The sequence below is a fragment of the Hyperoodon ampullatus genome (assembly GCF_949752795.1).
Source record: "Hyperoodon ampullatus genome assembly, chromosome: 1".
In the NCBI taxonomy this organism is placed as follows: Eukaryota; Metazoa; Chordata; class Mammalia; order Artiodactyla; family Ziphiidae; genus Hyperoodon; species Hyperoodon ampullatus.
This window is the reverse complement of record NC_136914.1, coordinates 100,363,467-100,380,345: the sequence shown is the minus strand read 5'-3', so window position 1 is coordinate 100,380,345 and position 16,879 is coordinate 100,363,467. Positions and strand designations below refer to the sequence as shown.

The following is a 16,879-nucleotide window of genomic DNA, read 5'->3' as shown; positions in this document are numbered from 1 at the left end:
GGAATGCCAGTTAGAATTCTGGCAGGCTAAATCTTTGGTTTGCATAAAACTCTCATAAAAAATAGAATACATTTTGGGGCTTCCCTGGTGGCATAGTGGTTGAGAGTCCGCCTGCCGATGCAGCGGACACGGGTTTGTGCCCAGGCCCGGGAAGATCCCACATGCCGCAGAGCGGCTGGGCCCGTGAGCCATGGCCGCTGAGCCTGCGCATATGGAGTCTGTGCTCCTCAACGGGAGAGGCCACAACAGTGAGAGGCCCGCGTATCACAAAAAAAAAAAAAAAAAAAGAATAAATTTTGGTTGGAGCTAAAGTGATCCATTTCCTTTGAAGCTTTAGAAAAGTGAACATGGCAGTTTAAAGGTTAATCTGGTTACTTTATGTAAGAAACTAAATGAACAATGGTAATGTTGAGTTAAAGTATGATAATAGAAGAGTGCAAAACAAAAGGATACATTTTCTGTTATTATTCCAATTATTGCTTTTCTTTTCACAAAAGTGAAGATAATTATGCCTCACAAGACTAAGAATGAAAGAAAAAAACAAAACTGTCCTTAACTTTAAGTACTTTCGTTCATGGATTTTGGCATTTTTCCCTGAGTTCTAAATTATTTTCACACAGGGAATTTTTATAAAAAATGAAATTATACAATAGTTTCGGGACATGAAGAAATCGCTAAGGAGCAAAAGGATTGGAACATGTTAATTTTCAAGAAAAACTCACATTTTTCCATGAGTAGTCAAGAACACACTGAAGCTACCCACTACATGTTTGTGGAAGGATTAGGGTCATTGAATTCTTCAAAGTATAAGAAATTCAACAAAGTAAAATAATAATTGTAGTATGAGATTGAATTGGCGACGGTTCTTCAAAATTTAAAAACAGTTCTCCGCGTGTGTGTGTGTGTGTGTGAGAGAGAGAGAGACAGATAGACAGACCGAATGACTAACAGTCAGATAGAAGGCAAACAAAACTCAACCAGTACCTTGATTGTACAGTTCTTTATATGGAGTTTGAAAAATAGAGAGGGACAAAAGAAGTGTAGAGACGAGGGAAGGAGAGGAATGCCAAAATGAATTAAGAAAGAAAACTGAGAGGGTGGAATTAGATATTATGTAAAAGATAGTATTTTCACATAAGTCAGAGGAAGAGCTTAGTAAAGGAGGAGATAGTAAATGGTCACAACTACTGCAGAGATATTGAAGAATATGTTCTGAGAAAATAAAGTTTGACTCAAAAAGTTTCAGATGGTTTTTGATAAAATGTTACCAGTAAATCGGTGGAGGGAAAAGATGGCGAGGAGGTAGCTACTAAATGCTTAAGGAATATCATTAAGTTAAGAAACAAACAAACAAACAAAAAACCTCCCAGCCTTGTGCCACTACAGAAATTAGTTCACATGTGTAGTAGTCCCTCTGTTTCTGAGTAGTTCAAAGTTACTTTGGTTCTCTTACCATAGGTATTTTGATTAAGGTAGTTGCACTACCTGTGACAGATACTTCTAAAGTCTATTTAATGAAAACTCTCCAAATCAAGTGACACAGATTCATAGAACACATGCCTCAAAAATTAGCAAAGGCTAAGATTTGTCAGTGGTGTTGGGTCAGTCATTTTGGTAGAGAATTAAAAGTCACAGGTTCAATCCCATTCAGCTTGACTCTATACCTTGAACCTTTAACTTCAGTCAGCAGACAGGTGCTCTTGTGTCAAGTGGCAAGTGTCTCACTGCTGTTTGAAAAGTAAGATAACACAAATGATTCTTAGTAAACCAACCGAGATCATCTTACTGGTAAAGATCATTCATCTTATCACATATGAAGCAAAATAAAAATTTCCATCAATAGGGGAATGACTGAATACATCGTCTACATCAACCCATGAAATATTATAAAGCCCTTAAAAAGAATCGAAGTTATACCAGCTGACTCTGGCTAACTTCACAAGATATCATATAATGAGAAAAGCAAGATGCATGTATGATATGATCCCATTTTTGTAAAGACATATACACACACACCCAGACACACACATATATAAATCTATATTCATGTAAAAATCTCCAAAGGATGCCTGAGTATAGGAAGAACTGTCAAGAACAGACACTAAATTGTATGTTTGTTTATATATATATATATATATATATATATATATATATGTGTGTGTATGTGTGTGTGTGTGCTTATATGTGTGTGTGTATATATATATACATACATATATATATATATATATATATATATAACTCCCATCCTTGTAAAATCATGCATGTATGTATAAATGCATAAAGCAATGCCTAAAATAATGGTAATTACAAAGTTAGTTGAATTTATCTCCAGTTAAAGAAACTGAAGTAAACTGTACTTTCATCTTCCTTTATATTTTTGTAATATTTTTATTAATTGATCATTTATTCTTTATTTATGTAACCAGAAAAAAAGACATTTTATTTTAGAAGAAAAAAGGCAAGTGGATTGGTTTCAATTTAATTCATTAGTCTTAAATCAGCCATGGACTGCCCATTTTCTCCTAGATATTGATACTATGAGCGTTCTGCGATTGTTAATACTCAATAATCAGGTATACTTGGTCTTTAAGAAATAGAGCAATAGAACTTCACATGTGTTCTATACTGAATTGTACTCTTTTTAAAATAAAAATTTGCACTTTAATTAAAACAAACATGTAGAAGGCTGAATAATGACCCCTCCTCAATTGTCCATGCCCTAATCCCCAAAACCTGTGAATGTTTTACCTTTCATCACAAAGTGAACTTTTATGGATGTGATTAAGTTAAGGATTTTGAGATATTAAGAGAATCCTGAATCATCCAGGTGAACCCATGATGAGTCTTTATGAAAGACAGGCAAGACATTCAATGTCAGAGAAGAGACCTGAGGACAGAAGTAGAGGTTAGAGTGATGTGCCTTGATGATGGATGAAGGGATTAGAAGCCATAGAATGCATGTGGCTTTTAGAAGATGGAAAAGTCAAGGAATCAGATTCCTCCAAAAGGAACAGACTCCTACAAGTACCCTTATTTTAGACTTCTGACCTCTACACCTGTAAGAGAGTAAAATTATCACCATGTCATGATATAGTAGCAGTAGAAAACTAATGCAAAAGTTTAACAATTATTAACAGCAACAAAGCACTATAAATCAGATTCAGTTCAGAGCAAGACTTACAGAATCAGTGATTGTGATCACCCCACTCACTAACTGAAGTTTCTCTCCCTCCCTGTATTAACACAGTTTCCTACCAATGATTCCTACCTCCTGATAGAAATTCTTTTCAAGTCAAGCTAACTTCAGCACACACAACTCTAATTTTTAGGCATCAGGTTAGAGGGTAGTAAAATATTTTGTAAAAGGTAGATGGTTAGGCTTCTCAATTCTCAGACAAGAAGATATTTTTACCAGCCTTTAACAAAATCAACAAAATCACATGAGTCAAAGGGACCTGTATTCAAATACCCAGCCCCTCTCCCCACCCATCTACTAGGCATGGGAATTTGGACAAACTAAGGACTTAATTTATAGTCTTGTGTTCCTAATTTTTAAAATGGGAATTATACAACATAAATAAACTGCTATGAGGATAAAATGATATTGGATACAAAGTATTTAGCATAGTGTTAGCACTTAGTTCTTGCTCAGAGAACAATATCTATTATTAGGGGGAAAAAAACTCATTTTTCTCCAGTAATTTTTCTTCTTTATATTTTAATTTTGACGAAGAGGAAGAAAATCAAGTAGATGAGATATAATCTATTTTTATTAAACACTCTAAGATATTCTTTCTCAATAATTTCCTGGGCTGTCAGCTTCTAAGTCACTCCAGTTTCCACTACAATCAGAGAACGAGCTGCTAAATGTGTAATGAACTATTTGCATCAAATGGTTACATGGCCACCATCACTAATATAAAATTGGACTTGAGTTTCTGTAAAAGTCTACAATCTACTGAAAGGATTCGAAGATAGATAAATACTAGTCCATGTCAGAATTTTAACTCTTAAAAACACACCCAGGTAGGCTCTCAAGAGCCTAAATTGGGAGTGTGCAATATTATTTATAGCTTGGTATTCAGAATTTCATTATTTAGTGTTTTCAACAATAGGCTAAACACTCTATCCATATTGTATGAAAGACTAAAATAATAATAGCAAACTTTTATCAAGCACTAATTACATGCCACAAACTATTTTAATTCTGTTGTGTGTATTAGTTATTTGAAGAGTCAAAATAATTTTGATGTAGTGCTTACATTGAAGAGGTAAATCATATTTCTAAAGCATTAGATTGATTTGGATATTTCTGGTACACAATGAGACTCTTCGTCTCTATTATCCATCAATGAGGCAAAAAAGATCCTGGCTTTCCATTACTTAGGTAAAATAAAATGACCTTTGTAGGTTGGTCCCTATTAGCTCTGAATCTTGAGCACTTTTAGAAACAATGATAAATGGGATTTTTAGTGAACAGCTCCTCCAGTGTTCAAGCTACTGCCTGATGATAAAGATAAGGTATTTCAACATTTTAGAAAATACCATCTGATACCCCCAAGGAGCAGCAGCTGGTGAGATTCAGTCAAGTAATATAACTCATCATAAACTCTTGAATTTTGTATTAGAGACAGTGTTAATCACAAATGTAGGCCATCATTGATAAATGACAGAAGGATTGCCAATCCTAAAGACAAAGAATAGCTTATGTTTTTCACTTTACACTTATCACTCATTCTTAAAAAGAATAACACATGCCATCTGTTGCAGGGCAGTCATTCATAATTTATGAGATCTGAGCCTGATACTTGAAAACATTTAATATGAGTATTACTGAGTACATGATAAAGTAGAATCAGGAATTCTTAGAGCTTTGCCTTGATAATCTCCCCAATAATATTCTTTTACTAGGCAAGCATTTTTCTTAAAGTTAAGCCTTGATGAGTCTGGGTAGATAGCTCGATAAGTAACAGATCAGGATAAAACCAAAATATGGCCATAAGAACAATTTCTGTTAGATTCTGATACACACAAGTAGCCAGCTACCAGTTCTATTGGTGCTTGAGCAATCAGAATGAATACAGAAGAAAAAAAAAGAAAAAAAGAAAGCATTGTTGTAGAAATAAATGCATTTTATTTCCAACAAATTTGAATAAGATCTTCCTTCTGAGCCTTTCCTGTTATCTTCATAAACTTAACAGCAAAGAGTTCTCCAAGTATAAGAAGAATAGGGGAGAGAGCAAGTCAAGGAAAATCACATTAAAGGAAATCCTGTATTCTGCCTTTGGAGAGATATGCATTATTCTATTTTCTCCGTAAGTACATTAGCTGGGTTTTTTGTTTGTTTGTTTGTTTTTGACTGCAGACGGTTTTTAGCAACTATGAAAGCTCAATGTAACTGAGTACTGAACTTATTTCAAACTGCTTTAAAAACTGAAACAAGAAAGGATTTGCCACAGAAATTTGGATACATATCCGACAAAGGCTTCCAAAAGTAAATAGTTAGCTTATAGTGAACATAAAAGCAAATTGCACACCCCAAAAATGTTCACTTATTGGCTTTCTGCAGGCAATTTTGAAATAAATTTATGAGAAAGTCCATGAGGCTTGAAATCTAGCTGTATGCACAGAAAAGACTGTTCTTTCATAATATTGAGAAAGTTGGGTTTTTTGATAACTCAATATGCTATTGTATGTATGTAATTGTATTAATTACAGGCTATATTGAAGGCAAACAAAGACAAAATAATCCAGTAGTCACATGAGGGCCATTTTGAATTTTGAAATCTTCCTGGATGAATGTGAATTAAAATGAGGAACTGAATTAGAATGACAAATATCAACTAAAGGGGATATATTTGAATCTTTTATATTTTTGAGAGTATGACTTAATCACTGCTTCTGTCTCTAGGCTATAGAAACCTATTCTGAAATTTAAAGAAACAGAGTAGAATGATGGATTGACAACTCAACTTACAATTAGGTATCAATGAGTTATAACTATATAATCATTAACTATTTCACTTATTCTGAGTCTTAGGTTGTTAACCTACAAAAAAAACCTAACAGATAGTTTTAGATTGCTTTATGATTAAACTGCACTGTTATCACCTAGATCCAGTATGTGAAAACTCATACAATAAAGGCTGAACCAATATTTGTTGAATGAAATAAATGAACATGGCCAGGCTCCACCTGGAGTTATTTGAGGACATTGACACCTCTTTATCTATTGTTATTTATGGGGAGAAATTGGTCTGGAGGTAAATAATCTAGTACTAAAAGCTAACACCAGTAAGAAAAGTGTGAAACTAGAAGGCGCAATGCTCAAACTCCATAGCAAGCTTGGGTGTGATTCATGCAATTTCTAGGACCAGGGCTTCCTTGGTGGCGCAGAGGTTGAGAGTCTGCCTGCTGATGCAGGGGACACGGGTTCGTGCCCCGGTCCGGGAGGATCCCACATGCCGCAGAGTGGCTGGGCCCGTGAGCCATGGCCACTGGGCCTGCGTGTCCGGAGCCTGTGCTCTGCAATGGGAGAGGCTGCAGCAGTGAGAGGCCCGCGTACCGCAAAAAAAAAAAAAAAAAAAAAAATTCTAGCACCAACAGGTTGAGTCTGAAGGGGATGCAGAGCAGGAAATACGTGATAAAAGAACCCACAGAGACAACTGAGCTGAGGGTAGATTCAGAAAATCTGCTTGCTTGATGTGTCTTAGTATCACTTTTAGGTTAAAGAGAGCAACCCCATAAAAGAGAACTGGTTCAAGAACTAAATCAGATGACAGATGCCTGTGTAACTAGCTCTGAGAAAGACTCAAAATCCAGAGGTGATCTGAAATAAAAAATGAGGAGCTAAGACAAAAGTCTTGTCTGTGAAATTATACCAATAGTCAAGAGCAATAGAGAAGGCTATAACTCTATGATGCCTGGGGCTCCCTGAGATAAGTTAACAGCATAACATAATTCTAAGCCCCAGTACATGATAGTATTGATTGTCAAAAAACTTCAGAAATGGATGAGATGCCAGAGCCATATTAATTTTAATAGCTATGATATACTGAGAATTTCTAACATGGCCATCACTGTACAACCTTTTTACATATATTTGATTTTAATTTTCATAGACACTGTGTGAATTGATTATCATCCTTATTTTCTATGTGAAGAGACTCATTCACAGAGAAGTAAGACAACTTCACTAGAAAACAGCTATTAATTAGCAAAATCAGAACATAAATTCTAAGGCTCTTACTCTTAACCACTATGTTATGCTCTTGTGCTTGAGAGAACTGATAAGGCAAAAATAGGGAAAATGTGATAGGACCTGCCACCTGCCTAAGTAATAATTAGAAATATATCATTGCCATGAAGAATACCTGAAAACAGTCACTTCTTTTGTCTCCATATCACTTACTATTCTATTCTTCATTGGTTTCTGTTTTAATTGAAGTAGAAAGCAGCACAGAGGGGAGTAAATATATTTATAAAATATATTAATAAAAACTAAGCTGTAAGGCCAGACACCATCAAACTCTTAGAGGAAAACATAGGCAGAACACTCTATGACATAAATCACAGCAAGATCCTTTTTGACCCACCTCCTAGAGAAATGGAAATAAAAACAAAAATAAATAAATGGGACCTAATGAAACTTAAAAGCTTTTGCACAGCAAAGGAAACCATAAACAAGATGAAAAGACAACCCTCAGAATGGGAGAAAATATTTGCAAATGAAGCAACTGACAAAGGATTAATCTCCAAAACATACAAGCAACTCATGCAGCTCAATATCAAAAAAACAAACAACCCAATCCAAAAATGGGCAGAAGACCTAAAGAGACATTTCTCCAAAGAAGATATACAGATTGCCAACAAACACATGAAAGGATGCTCAACATCATTAATCACTAGAGAAATGCAAATCAAAACTACAATGAGGTAAAACCACTCACCAGTCAGAATGGCCATCATCAAAAAATCTACAAACAATAAATGCTGGAGAGGGTGCGGAGCAAAGGGAACCCTCTTGCACTGTTGGTGGGAATGTAAATTGATACAGCCACTATGGAGAATAGTATGGAAGTTCCTTAAACAACTAAAAATAGAACTACCAAATGACCCAGTAATCCCACTACTGGGCATATACCCTGAGAAAACCATAATTCAAAAACAGACGTGTACCAAAACGTTCATTGCAGCTCTATTTACAATAGCCAGGACACTGAAGCAAACTAAGTGTCAATCAACAGATGAATGGATAAAGAAGATGTGGCACATATATACAATGGAATATTACTCAGCCATTAAAAGGAATGAAACTGAGTTATTTGTAGTGAGGTGGATAGACCTAGAGACTGTTATACAGAGTGAAGTAAGTCAGAAAGAGAAAAACAAATACCGTATGCTAACACATATATATGGAATCCAAAAAAAAAAAAAAGAAAATGGTCAGAAGAACCTAGGAGCAAGACGGGAATAAAGATGCAGACCTACTAGAAAATGGACTTGAGGATACGGGGAGGGGGAAGGGTAAGCTCGGACAAAGTGACAGAGTGGCATGGACATATATACACTACCAAACGTAAAATAGATAGCTAGTGGGAAGCAGCTGCATAGCACAGGGAGATCAGCTCGGTGCTTTGTGACCACCTAGATGGGTGGGATAGGGAGGGCGGGAGGGAGGGAGAAGCAAGAGAGAAGAGACATGGGGACATATGTATATGTATAACTGATTCACTTTGTTATAAAGCAGAAACTGACACACCATTGTAAAGCAATTATACTCTAATAAAGATGTTAAAAATTTAAAAAACAAAACAAAAAGTAAGCAATATTAGTTCCTTCCCTGTCTGATTCTATGTTGATATGATTACTCTAAGGATTAAAGAATAATGAGAAGATTATGGTTTCCTGGAAGTTAGAAAACAGTCATATTTATACTATGGGGGCATGTAGACATTGTACAATGTTTTAAAAAACAAGTACATTTTCATTAAGGGCTGATAAAACTAAATTAAATTAGTACATATAGAGTAGAATTGGAAGTCCATAAATATGGATTTAATTCAAGTATTACAAGTTAGTTATTGTGAAAATTTCCTGTTTGTTTAAAGTATAAGAAAATTTAAACAGAAATTCACTACACTTATTCATCCTGTCTATCTAGCTCATATATTTATAATCAACCACTTATTTATCCATTCACTATTTCTGCTGCCTCATATAAATAGTAGACAGGTGTAATACAGTAAAACTGATTTTACTAAACACTAACTTGACTTCAGTTTGCCTTGGGTTTTGTATATTTATAGAATTAAAATGATTTTTGTCTATAACAACATGCTGTGCTTCCCACATTGAGCCAGTCCATGACAGGGAAGGTTTCTATGTTTACATTTTAAAAATATTGTTACAGAAATACACCATAATCTTTATTTAGAAAACAAAACTATGTTTTTACTGCTCCATGTCCTAAGTAAAAAAATGAATTTTTAAACTATATTAATCATTTCAGAAAAAAATATTATAGCAGGTTGTATTAGTATTCTACTGCTGCTATAACAAATTACCACAAACTTAGTGGTTTTAAACAACACAAATTGTCAGAAGTTCAAAATGGGTCTTAAGGGCTAAAATTAAGAGGTCAGCAGAGTTGTGCTCATTCTGGATGATCTAGGGAACATTTATGTCCTTGCTCTTTCCAGCTTCTTAGAGGATACCTGCAATCCTTGGCTAGTGGCTCCTTCCTCCATCTTCAATGTTCATCACTCTAATCTCTGCTTCTGTTGTCATAGCTCCTGTTTCGAACATTAACCTCTTGCCTCCTTTTTATAAGGATATTTATGATTAGATTGGGTCTCCATGGATAACCCAGGATAATCTCCCCAACTCAAGATCCTTAATTCAATCAAATCTGCAAAGTCTCTTTGCTATTTATAATAACATATTATGGATTTCTTTGAGGGACCATTATTGAATCTACCATGTAAGTATTTAATTGTGTAAAAGAATTTGGGTTTTATAGCAGGATTTTGAAATTTTTTAAGCAATTAAAAAATTTGACAACATTCACAGGAATTGTGATCTCCTACCATTTGAGAAATTCCTCAAAAATAAAACAAAAACATTAAAGTTTATGTAGATTTTTCCCTTTACTAACTAATCATTTTAACAAAGTACTATTATGTTAAAATTGAAAAATTTGAATGAAGTACTTTCCAAGCAAATTGATTCCTTCTTTTCTAGTTTCATAAGATTAGTGATTAGAATACAAGAAAATTAACAATGCTCTTTCATAGTACTTCAGTTAATTTTACAAGAATTTAGAAAAATTTTATCTGGAAAATTAACTCTTTAGATCTCATACGTCAAGTTTGCTATAAATCTTTTTAGCAATAAACACTTTGGGAAAAAAAAAAACACCTCACCTTCACGTTTTCACTACTTCTCTTCCCATACATATGCAGTATATTTTAAAAACAAAATGTTATATTCCATGTCTCTTTAAACCTCACGTTTATGCTATTCAATTTGAGGATCTTATAAACATTTATTTGAATTAAGTTTAAGTGCATTAGTTCTATAATCTCACTATTTCAAATAAAGCAAGTGAGCATGGGTAAACTATTCCCCCAACTTTATTTATGTCTGTAATAATATTTTACTTCCAAATCAAATATTTTCCTAACTTTGCCAATCCAATTAATTTTTTAATACTCTCAATTCATCTTGTTTCCTTACAATTATCATCATGTGTACACTTACATATTATTAATCCACTATAAATATATCTATTTATTTTTTCTAGCTGTTGATGCCATTTGATATTTGGTTTATTTGATATAAGTTTACCTTTATGTTATTGTAGAATGTAATATTTTCAAAAATATATATTTTAAAGGAAATATCACTTTATTAAGGTTCATTCTGTAAACATATTTTGATTCTTAATAAATCCTACAAACTTGAAAGAAATTGCTGCTTCATTATTAATGGTATTGATAGTACTAATTACTGGTTGGTATGTCTCCAAGTCACTCTCCCCCATGTTGACTGCAATCACACTGACTTTCCATCAGGTATTAGGACAGGCCAACCTCTTCCCAACCTCATGCTTTTTGGAGCTAATGATCTCTCTGCTTTGAAAGCTCTTTCCCAGGCTCTTTGCCTGACTGTCTCATTCTCATTCTTCAGATTTCAAATACACTCTCTTGAGAGCAGTCTTTTATCACACCTATATAAGTTAGCCTTTTTATTGTTTTCTATTGTACAACTGTGTTTATTTTCTTCTTGCATTTTATCATTTATGATTATATGTATTGGTTCATGTGTTTATTATTTGCCTTGTCCATGGGACCACCAGATCCATAAGGCCGAACTCTACTTTTACCCAGCACTTAACACACTTATTAACCCATAATATGTACGGATAAACTTCTATTGGTAGAATTATTGTTGGTGCAAGAACTTAATACTATATATTTTGAAAATAAAAAAAATATAGTAACTATTTAGAGTGCTTTTACACCTATTAGCATTGATTAGATACAAACTCTAGAACAAGAGTTGCAAATTTAAGTATATTCAGAAGCCAGGAGATATTTTAAAAGAGTATAATGAACCAGGTACAATAAAATAAGTAATGGAAATTACAGGAAATATCAAAGAACAGACTCTATTTAAAAGGTGCAGCACCTACTCAGCTCTAGTCTATTGTTGCCCAAGGGAATACAGGTCCAGTGTTTCTCCAGACTTCAGGTTAAATCTGAGTTTTAGGGATTTGGGAGACCTAAGGAAACCCTCTTCAGGCTGAATCTGGTCCAGGACCACTAACCCGCAGCCCTTGCTCAAAAGTCTACTGAGGGATCTGATTCTTTCTAATTATATATAGGCTCTTTGCCAGCCCCATTCTCATTCCTTGGAAACAACTGAATTTCATGCAGTCCTGATGTCCTAGCCTAGATCATTACAGGACTTAGATCAGATGGACCATTTTTGTAACTGATTCATCCAAACGCAGAGTACTTAAGAGACTGTCCACTAACTCTTGCTCTCTAGATCACTAGATCTTATTTTTTCAGACCTGTTTTTCACCTTTCTTCTTTTGATTCTTGAACTATTACTTTGTATTTCCCACCCTCCCTCCCGCCACAAAAGGCTTCATTTTTCAACTTAGTCAAAATTGGTTTTTGCAGATTTGCAAACAAGTATTTCTTATTAATATATTAGTTAATTACATTAAAAATAATTTATTATCTTTATGCTCCACACTGTGATGGGTATTAGGGCTCAGAAGAATCCCAGCATACACGTAAGTCATGATTTCTACCCTGCCCATCTATGGGTTCATCTCCTGTCACTCTTGTGTTTTGTTTTTCATGCAAACATCAAACTATTTTGGTTTTATCTTCACGATAACAGTTACTTATCTTACATTGTCCCATCTGCCAAAAATGATTGCCCTTCTCATTAAAGTCTATTCATTCTTTAAGATTCAGCTCAAGAGTCATCTCCTCTAGATAAACCTTCCCTGAAGATATACACCCCCACACACCCCCTACAAACATCAGCCGCTATGGGATGGGCATGTCTTCTAGGTGCACTGCTAACATGAAGTGCTCAGTTGCTTTGCTGAACTAGGAAGAGTAACTTTGGGGACCTTGAGCCTCATTTGGCTAAATTCCTCTATGGCAGAATTTTTATCCTAGCATTCTACCTAGTGTTTAGCATAGTGCCTGGTCTGCAACAGACGTTGTGTGATGAAAGGAAGATAAAAGAGGGAGGTCTTGAAAACAAATGATATAATCTAGTTGAGAATAATTTCCATAAACATATGAAGCAGCTAGACAAGAATAGGAGAGAATTTAGGGTGATAACTTCTAAGAAAGTATATAGTCCACCTACGCTTCCTGTTTTCCAAACTTATAATAGCAATTTTTATGAATATTTCATATTTGGGACATACAATAGAAGTTTAAATTAACTATTAAGTAATTACTGATTCACTTGCAAAAGTTTTATGAATTATATGTTAGGTTCAAGATACTGTCAAGTAGAAACTATTTAAGAAAGAAACTGGCCCCTGGCCCTGGCCTCTGTGCCGAGCGGGCCTCCGCGCCGAGCAGGACTCCGCTCCGTCCAGTCTGCACTTGGAGCAGGTGTGAGCCGGGCCCTGGGGGACGGGGGAACAGAGGACGGGGGGGAGCAGCGCCCCAGATGCCGTCGCCATGGTGCACCCTCGCAGCCCCCGCCTGCATTAACATCACGATGGCTGCCCAAGGAGAACCCCAACTTCAGTTCAAACTTACATTGGGGATGGTGGTACTGGTAAAACTACATTCGTGAAACGTCATCTGACTGGTGAATTTGAGTAGAAGTATGTAGCTACCTTGGGTGTTGAGGTCCATCCCCTTGTGTTCCATACCAACAGAGGACCTATTAAGTTCAATGTATGGGGTACAGCTGGTCAGGAGAAACTTGGTGGACTGAGAGATGGCTATTATATCCAAGCTCAGGGTGCCATTATAATGTTTGATGTAACATCGAGAGTTACTTACAAGAACGTACCTAACTGGCATACAGATCTGGTACCAGTGTGTGAGAACATCCCCATCATGTTGTGTGGCAACAAAGTGGATATTAAGGAGGGAAAGGTTAAGTCAAAGTCAATTGTCTTCCACCGAAAGAAGAATCTTCAGTACTATGACATTTCTGCCAAAAGTAACTACAACTTTGAAAAGCTCTTCCTCTGGCTTGCTAGAAAACTGATGGGAGACCTTAACTTGGAGTTCATTGCCATGCCTGCTCTCGCCCTGCCAGAGGTGATCATGGGCCCAGAGTTGGCAGCGCAGTAAGAGCACGATCTAGAGGTTGCTCAGACAACTGCCCTCCCGGATGAAGATGATGACCTGTGAGAAAGTGAAGCTGGAGCCCAGCGTCAGAAGTCTAGTTTTATAGGCAACTGTCCTGTGATATCAGTGGTGCAGAGTGTTTGCCACTTTATTATATAGCTAAGCAGAACATGTGCTTAATCTTTGGGATACTGAAGGAGATGAGTGGGCTTCGGAGTGAATGTAGCAGTTAAAAAAAAAAAAAAAAAACCTTCATTTTTTTGGACCTGCATATTTAGGTGTTTTGGAACACAGTTGTTTCCTCCTTGAGTTCCAAATATAAGACTGCTACAGTCACATCACAATATTCAGTGGTGGAATCTTGTTTGTTACTGTCATTCCCATTCCTTTTTGTTTAGAATCAGAATAAAATTGTATTTCAAATATATAAAAAAAAAAAAGAAAACAAAACAAAAGAAAGAAACTTTGGTGGGAAGAAAAAGGAGAAAGAAATGAAGAATTTTATTGTTCTTGTTATAAGTATCATTCTAAAAAAGAGAATTTAGATAACTGACATTCCTCTTATAAAGGGACAATACTTGATACGTTATATGGAGGCACACAGAAGAATAATATGAAAAACAAATTGGTTGCTAGGAGCATTCTAGCATTCTTGAGGAATACAATTACAACATCAAACAATTTGGAAAAACTAAAATTCATATAATCTGTATTTTTTACCATAGATCTTCCCTTTGAATTAATAAGGTCTTGTGTGTAGACAAGAGTTTCTTTTGTTTATCATTTTCTCAATGAACATAATGATTTTAGAGGATTAAATTTTGACCATATTTCCTTTTTTTCTTTCAATCATTCAATACACCTTTATTGAATGTCTCCTATGTATCAGAAACTGGAAAAGGTACTGAGGCATTGGGAACCAATTTATATCTTGACATTCTGTGATATTTTTAAAATTTAACATATGGGTTAATTTCAGCATGAGTTTTAAAATATGTAATTATTTATTTACATAATAGGATCCAAAGTGTGAACATATTAAAATATGCACTCAGTTGAATATTAGTTGCAAAATGTAGTTATTTATAATTAAATATTTAAAGGCTTTTGTTCATTTTAAATGCTGAAAGATAGTACTTTTTTCTTTTAGTAAAAAAAGACAAAATAAGATTATATAATTAATTGTAAATATTAATTTCCAACATTACTTGTTTTGCACGTCTTTCCATAAAGACAATCACATACATAACTTCAGATGGCTAATATGAATGGTGAGAAAGTCTGTAAGTGCTATAAAATAAGATTGGTTTAACCAAACACTCATTTCTAGTGGCTCTCCAATTGTGTGCTTCCCCCATCTATTTCGAAGAAAATCTACCAGCAGAGAAGATTACTAGAATAAGTAATATGTACTTTGTACTTTTAAAAAGAAGAAACAAAGAACTGAAGAGAAATGCTGGACTGTGAGAGAAGACAAACACTTTTTGAGTGTAATGTGTGTGAAACTGTATGCCTTGGAAAAAAGACAAATTATCAGCAGGATATAAAGTAAAGCTAAAGTAAAGATTTTTTGCTCAGAAATACTCTATGTAGGTGGTTAGTTGTTTTACTGTTTTCTCTCTAACACCAGTCATTCCCGTAAACTGACTAAATGAAGGAAGCTCTACTTAAAGATGCCACAATTTCCATCCCAAATCAGGCTAGAAGTGATGGGGTGGGGTGAGAAGAAGGAAGCTGTGAAAAGAAAACTGTGGCATTGGTAAATGCTGAGGTTTAACCTCTTGAATATTTGGGTCATCTCCTGGGGAGGAAATATCACGAAGGAGGAAAATCAAACTTCAAAAGAAAAGGCAAAGGCTATAAAAGTCATACTGGAACTAAGGTGTCACAGGAACAGAGAAAAGTATTGATTCAACTGTCCCCAAAACAGGGTATCTGTTGAACCCAAACAAGAAATTACAGACAGTAGAAATAAAACATTAAATACAACTTTAGTGATTTTGAAAAAAAACTGTGTACAAGACACTAAAAAAACTGAGCATAAAACAAATTCAGTAGCCTCACTAAATTGTTTAAACTTCCTAATTTTCCTTATTTTATTTCCTACTGTCATCTTTTCAAAACAAGCCACAACATTTGGTTGATTTAGGTTAAAGTCCTCTTAAAAATTCCAGTGTTCATTTATACACCGATTTACTGACTCCTAAAACTCTTCAAAAATTACTGCAAGCTTATCTTAGATGTTTTTAATTTTCCTTCTTCTGTGTGATACAATAAACTTTGTTGAATTTTTCTATATTACCTCTTATATACTTATATATCATTAATATTGATATGTTTTTCTATATATTTTTGTTTTTCTATATTTCTATATTTTCTTTCTATATTTTCCATGAAAAAGTATCACCTTAAAAATCAATATTACCATAGAAACATATACACACAGAGCATATATAAAAAAAGAAAATATCAATGATATTTTTCCACATATCAATATTAAGAAAACATTCATAACAAAGTATATCACCATATACACTGCAGTTTGTCATCTTAAATTCAAAATGAAAATGGATATTATTAAATTATATAACAAACAGAACCTAAGAGTATTTGTTGTTTGGTTGTTTATTCAGTTGTTCAGTTTTCAAATATTAATATTGAAACCTAAATATGAAGTCTGTCTGCTACTAATACAATAGGGTCTTTAAACAAGCATATGAATTAAGTACAAGGACTTTCTCCTATAATACAGGTAATTTAAACAACATTTTAAGTTACTACTTAGATAAGAGCCTAATTCTAAATTGTCGGTGGTATTTTTACAGCACAAATTAGTCTTTGCCATAAAGCTTCATTAGGTGTTTGGGAAAATAAAATTTGCAGTGATTCAGCTGTTTTAAGAAAAGAATACAAACCTCTTAAAAGTAAGTAGCAAAAGAAAGAAGAAAAAGGGTCCAGGCCCTTGAAGCATTTGCTTTCACTATGTACCATTACTGTACCGATGAAAGGTAAATATTGAACACCATTGAATA

At 34.6% G+C, this 16,879-nt stretch overlaps 1 protein-coding gene and 1 pseudogene across 34 annotated transcripts in view; one reads left to right on the top strand and one right to left on the bottom strand.

Annotated features, from left to right (window-relative positions):
• Nucleotides 1-16,879, bottom strand: part of ADGRL3 (adhesion G protein-coupled receptor L3) — a gene marked incomplete at both ends in the record, with an annotated part of 582,832 nt that overhangs the window by 373,296 nt on the left and 192,657 nt on the right. The gene's annotated exons all lie outside the window — the stretch shown is intronic.
• Nucleotides 13,264-13,850, top strand: LOC307056963 (GTP-binding nuclear protein Ran-like; annotated as a pseudogene). The gene has a single exon. The product of its transcript is annotated as a GTP-binding nuclear protein Ran-like (transcript).